Source organism: Cryptomeria japonica, chromosome 4, assembly GCF_030272615.1.
Source record: "Cryptomeria japonica chromosome 4, Sugi_1.0, whole genome shotgun sequence".
Taxonomy (NCBI): domain Eukaryota; kingdom Viridiplantae; phylum Streptophyta; class Pinopsida; order Cupressales; family Cupressaceae; genus Cryptomeria; species Cryptomeria japonica.
Window position 1 is genome coordinate 738,602,157 of NC_081408.1, and position 7,274 is coordinate 738,609,430.

Below are 7,274 nucleotides of genomic sequence, written 5' to 3' on the forward strand. Positions count from 1 at the left end.
TCTCCCCCACCATGTGATGTATCGTCGGTGTGCACCTGAATCATCTCTATAATTTGTTGCTATGTTCTGATCTAACCCATCTGAATATGTGATGTTGATCTCATCACTAGTAGGCCAAGGAATGGCTCCTAGCCTTGACATCACTCATGAGTGTCAGATGTATATAGATACGTTAGTAGGAACACACTGCTCAAACCCAAAATACCATCAAACTCGATCAAAATAGAAGGGAATGACTATGTGGCTATACCATCCCTCTAGTAGATGGTTCCTTTACATACTGAACATCTATCTGTATAGCCCAACCAACATGGACAACTCGAGGTAGGGTCTCTATATGATCCCGCCCACTGTCAATCTATCCAAGCTCAATCTCTAATATAGAAGATCATCAAATCGCCACTCATGTGTAAGAGGATAAGCATATACCCTAGGTTGCTCTGGGACTAGCTCTATAGGGGCTCCACCCAGTCTAGTGCATGCAATATTCTCAAACATCCACACTTGCAGTAGCGTGCATGTCATTAGGATGCATCCCTATTCGAACACATACTCCCCAAGGTCATGATACAAATGCGCAAGCATGCTCTGACCCCAAGAGTATACTCTCTTGTGTCTTTTAAGCTCTCATATGGCATAGATTATTCCTCCATGCATATGTGTGTCACACCCATTAGGGCACACAACTAATGCAAGGTTCACAATCATGAGTCACCCTACTAATGGAACCTTGTTTGTAGGGTGTAGGAGATAGCTGACCATAATGTGACCCCTCATCTCACTGTGTATCACTCTCCCCAAAACATATACTCGCTCCTCTGTTCGGTCAGATCAGTATCTCACAGTCTCTCTTCTAATGGGTTGATGCAAAATGTGGTATACATCCTCGAGGGTGAGCATCATCTCCCCCACAGGTAGTGAGAATGTCGAGGTGTGTACATCCCACCTCTCCATCAGTGCCATCAACATCGTAGAATGGAACTAGATGGTTGACATGGTCATTGCATCCCACAAAACCACTCCATATAGAAAATCCCTCTCTCCTATTGTTAGCATTGGGATCTTCTCCCAAAGGCTCTGAAAGGTGAGACCAATGGTATGCTCATGGATGTACAGTAGTGTTTGTGTAATGCCCATACCCTAGTCGGACTTTTAAAACCCGTTTAACCTTGATTGACTTCCTATGTGGCATTCTTGAATGGTAGATCAACCAATATGCAATGTGTAGTTTAGATAATATAAATAAACTGTGCATACTTATTATTGTGCTTTTGCATCGATTTTCGTGTAAATGTAATTGTTTCCTAACCCTTGAGATAAATCTTGAGCTAACGTCTTCATTGAATATGTATATGTATATGCATGCTTGTATGAATTCATGGGTGCAGGAGATTGCAGGTACAACACCGCTTAGGGCAAGGTTCATCTCCTTTGGAATTTGCAAGGTTGAGTATGCTCTTTCATCTTTTGAATTCGGATTTAGTGGTCATATAACTCTCGTCTTGCCTTAGCCATGGTTAGGTGAGCATCGTGCGTGGATTTGAGGAGCTTGCTTTCATTGGGATGCATGTCGAGAGATTTGGGGGACTTCCTCGATTTGCGTGCCTTGCGCGAGATAAGTGAGGTTTGTTATCCTAAGTATTAAATTCAAAATTAATGAGTAGGCGTACACAATAGTGATATAGGAATTTAAATAGGTAGTTTCCTTTATATGATTAAACATTAATTTAAGAGACCGCTTTAAATTATTAATGTAGTAAGCTTAAGGTATTTAACTTGGGTTAGCGTGCTCATTTACGCATTTGTAACATTTACGCAATTGTAGTCGAGAAATTAGAATAAATTAAACTCTTGCATTAGATTAGTCATTTATTTAAAAATATCGCTTTATTATGTTGTAGCGAGTTAATTTAATAGCTAATTTTAAAATAATGAATTTAATGAGTTATGCGTTTTTGGAAAGGAAAAATTTAAAGACATTTGGGAGATAGCAATAAATGACGCATTTTCGCATTTGGAGGGAAAAGGGAAAATTATTATTATTTAAAAGAAATTATTTCTTCTTACTTGTATAGTTGATAAAATATAAAAGTTTGATTTTCAGAAAATTAAATTAATCAAAATATAACGTGCTGGCTAAAACGATATGAAGAGATTTAAAAAAAAAAAATTAGAGTTGAATAAGAAATAGAAGCTTTTAAATTTTAAAAGAAAAATGAACAAGGAGGGAATGAAGGATTCCCATTTGGATTTTCATTTATTGTATTTTAGAAATAAAACCCTAAATTCGAAATTTAAAATGAGGACAAAATTAGGGTTTCATTTTTAACCTAGTTTTGTAAGCATTTTGGGGGTTCTATTGCTTGGGAAGTTTTTTTTGGAAAAAAAAGAGGGATTTTGCATTGAAGCAGCAGATTGGGAAAGCTCTTCATCAAGATTCAAGCCTGGAATCTGCACTATGAGGTAGGATTCGTATCTTCTTCTTGATCTATTGTTGAATACAAGATTAAAAAAAAAAATAGTATTTCTCATGATTGTGTTTGAAGTTAGTTTTCAGTCTCTTCCCAACTTGGTTATTTTGAATCAAATCCTTGTTGTTAAAGGATTTTGTGATTTTAAATTTGATAGGAGACATTCTTTTTCATAATGGAGATTTTTGATACAAATCTGGGAATGAATGGGTCTGTAAACAAAAAAGAATAAAAGAACAATAAGATGACGGGAGCTGTGAATGCATTATCCCTGTATTTGAGATTTATTTTGATAAAACCCAACTGAAAATCGGATTCATATGTTACCCCCCAAAAAAAGGGGTAGATTCGAACTGTAAATCGAATGAAGGAAAGAAAAGAAAAAATTTAAACACAAAAAAAAAATTTAATGCAAAAATTATGGGGTTCGGGGGGGGAGCCGAAGCTCGACCCGTCCCCTCCCCACGCGCGCCGCTCGCAGCTACCCCGGCGCCCACACACAGTGGGGGCCGAAGGGGACTGCGTCTCCTTTGGAGGCTGCAGCCCCCTCCGGCACCACTGTGTGGGGGGTGCCGTAGGGACTGCGTCCCCCATGGCGGACGCAGAGCCCCGGGCTGCGCCCGCCATGGTGGCCGCAGTTCCTAGCGGCAGGGCTCGGCTAGGGTTTGGTTACCAAATTTTTAAATTGGTTTTTTTTTCTGGGGTTGTTGTTGTTAATACTTTTTAATGAGTTGTTTTTTTTTGGTAAGTTAAAGAAAGATGGTGTTAGTTGTTTTACTTTGTACAATCAAAAAAAAAAAGGATGCTTAGTAATTTCGATTTACTATATTTCATTTTGAAATTTGAATGGAGGTGTGCATGATAATTAATTATGATTTTCTATTTTAAATGTCAAAAAAAAAGACAAATAGATATGTTAAAATATAAGTTAACATAGTAGCATCTACTAGGTATATACATGTACTTGATGACTTATATGAACTTCACTTCTTAAGAATATTATGGAAATTGTTTTTATTATTTCACGAACGTTGAGATGTACATTTAAGCTTAAGTTAGCTCGAGAACTGTTGTCCTATTTCTTTATTTACTCATAATCTATTTTTGTTCCTATATAGTGATATGGTATTCCCTGTGTAGTTAAAAAAAAAGGGGCTAGATTATCTTGTAAAACCATCTTGTCATTAGTGGGCATCTAAGGGTTATCTAAGTTGGTTAGATGTTTACGTCAGCTTGGGAAAGTGTTAAATATTACTCGTCAACGCTTGAGCATGACTTATTAATTTGGGAAATTTTGTTGGGTCCCTGTCATCTGATTTCTTTGTTCTGTCCAACGCCGGTCTAGTCTCCATTTAGGGTACTACCTGTTAAGAAATCCTTGTCCTATTTACTGGATGTATTTAGTAGGATCCATTACTAAAGGGGTCATTACGTAATTAACGTCCGAGGTGTCTGTGGTATATTAATTGTATTCGCCTAAGTGGCAAGATGTAAAAGACTTATAAATTTTGTATTCCTAACGATATAATACCAAAGGGGTCTTGCAGTTGAGCAGACCTGGAGACGTAGCCCATCCGGGGTGAACTCCGAGATCATATCTGTGTTATGCGATGTTTATAGCGTACTTTGTTTTATGTTTTAAATTATCTTGAATGGTTGTATTCTTGCAAAGTGTAAAGTGTAAATTAAATGAATTCAAATTTAAATGTATAACATTTTTCATATGGATAAACGTAGTTATTCAAGTTCATAAAACGTTGTGAATTATGAATATGGCATGGTATTTAAATATTGAAATTAAAGTGTGGAAAAAAGTAAATTGGTAATGTTAATTTAAAATGTAATAGTGGGAGAAATTTAATTAGGATTACTTTATTGGATCAACTTGATATTAAGTATATAAATGGAACGAATGTAAAAAGGAAGCAAAGTTAAAATTTATGTCATAATTCCTAGATTTAAAACTAAAGAATGAACATCATATAATTATCTATCTGTTTACCTTAGTAAATGAATCATGCCATGTCAATTTTGTTTCATTACATTGAATGAATTTGATAAGTTATTTCACGTTTAAATCTTAACAATAATCCTCATCAGATTAATTTGATAATTCGTGAGGACTCAACTAGGCATCCATGTTGTATATTGGATGGATATACTTAATAATCCATGTTGTAATTATAACCAATAATCCTCACCGGATTACATTTATAATTGGGTGAACTCAATTGGGTATCCATATTTTTAATCCCTTATAAAAGGAATCCCTCATGATTGCTAAAATTAATCTAAAATGGGAAAGTAATTGGATTGGTGGGTTATACATTAAACCAAGTAAAAGATTCTCTCTCATGTTATTTTCATGTAACAAAGAAAAAAAAATATGCAATAAGATAATTGTATTTTAATCCTAATAGAAGAACGTCATTATGATCTTATCACTCAATTCTTGAAATGATGAATGTCATCTAGTTAACGATACCTTAATTTAAAAGATGTTTCCATATGTCCTAATGCATATCCATCTTAATGAAACTAGTTCATTTATTTGCAATTATTAAAACCTCAAATGAGATCTAAGGCTACTCATATTTTACCCTTCATATAAGAACGACATCTCATTAGTTGGTTATGTATGAAAACAAAGGAAGAGACCTCACTCTACTCATGGAAGTTTAGTCCTTAAGAAACGAATTTATCTTATTAATCATATTGTTTAATATTTAAAAGAGATATCACATGTGGGTGAATATTTTAAGATCAAATGAAGGAATCCTCACGGTATTTATCGTAGTTAAACCTTAAATGAATGAATCTCATTTGGCATATTTTTAAACATTAAAGGATGAAATCAATTGTGAAAGGGTACCACAAACCCAAGGAATGAACTTCATTATATTAATCACATGAACCCTTTTTGGGGGCCTCTTAAAGTAATTATGAATTAAAGTGCGATGAATAAATAACTCCTCAATGGCCTCCTAACCACCGAGGTAATTGAACGCTTCCTAAAGATATAAGGTGTTAAACATTGAACACATATTTAATCAAGGACTATGCATTACCTCGTAATTAAGTTATCCAGTTTAATGGATCTAATGACGCAAGTTGAGTTAGGTGTAAGGTTATGTAATCACGTTAGGAAACTCCTTAGGATTGTTTGAGCCTTCCGCTGTGATATCTAAGTTGACAGATAACTCCAATGTATTTTAATGTCGTGCCTAATTATGAACTGAATTAACTTCAACTATCTTAATGTTGTAACTTTGTATTAACGCTCTTAATTATTATTAAAAAAAATAAAAATTGCACTCTAATTGAGTGTTTTTAAACTTAAACCCTTAGGGGTTTCCTGGCGGGGCATTACAGTTTGTAAAATGCAAAATAATCTATCATCAGTAATCGATCAATCATCTATCATTATCTAATTAATGCAATCATCCTATCACTTCTAGCATTCATCACCTGATCCCATGTCATCATTGGTCACCCCAAACAGGGACTAGGTGGCCTTGAGTTGACTAGGGCACCCTAATGGGACCATGGCGCCCAGATGGGACCATGATGTCCAGAGGGGACTGGTGTAGGAGCACCTAGGTTTTAGTGCATTTTCTAGTTTTTGGTGTGATAGTCCTTATTTTGGAGTAGGTTTATGAATAATGGACCACTCAGATGTCCACATGTGTGTTGGATATTCATTTGAAGGATGATTGTCAACTAGGTTAGTTGTTTGCTCAAATTCGGCCTATGAGCCCTTGCAAGCCTAAAATGGCAAAAATTTACATTTTGATGTAAAATGTCTTGTAAAGCCTCATTAGGAATTTAGGAATGTCATTTTAATGTTAAGTAGTCATCTCAAGAGGTTTAGGATGAGTGGTAATGCATAAAATGTAAAAATGCACATTCTAGCAAAAGTTGTCATTGTTGCTCGACAACATTTTGCAACTTTTGAGCAAATTTTGCATTTTTGAGCACATCGGTGGTTAGGAAACTGATGAAGAGTTGGCTAGGATCCATATGGAATATAAAATGCTCCAAGAATGATTGTAAACAGGTTGGAAAAAACCTTGAGCAAGTTTGAATAGATTGTGATGCCCTACAAAATGGACAAGGTTAGTCTAAGATAAACCACACACAAGACAAGAAACTGTTAGTGTTAGTCAATCAAAAACTAATCTAAATAGACATATCAAGAGAGACACTAAAATCATGCTAATATATCTAACTAATGAAACACAGATAATGAGGCATCTCCAAATACCTCTTAGCATGTTCTTAGCTCCTTCTCCCTTGTTCCTCTCCTCTCCAAGTTCCAAAATAGTGTAGCCCTCAGCAGCTTTTTGCACTATGGATGCTTATGGAGGATTGAGATTGAAATATTGCTCTAAATGTTAATAAAGAAGCTAATATTAAGCTATTGATACTAAAATGATTGATTTTATCCAAAATGACAAGATATTAGTTAATTATGCTAAAATGCTCTCTTAAAATGCCTATAGCTTAAATGCATACACGTTTTCAGGATCTGGATTATGAAGAAATGGGCTCTATTTATAAGGAAAATGGAGCAATGGATGGTTGAGATTGAGTAATCTCAACAAGGGTCAGGATTGAATGATTTCAAATCCATGTGAGGGCTTTCAACCCAATCCCAGGATGACAAGTGTCAATGTGAGATAGGTTGAGAGGAGAGGGAATAAGCATTAAATGCTTGACATGACTTTGGAAGTTAAAGTCAAGGTTGGTTGAATGAATAAACTCTTTATTCAAAGAATAAAGCTTTTATCCAATGGATAAACT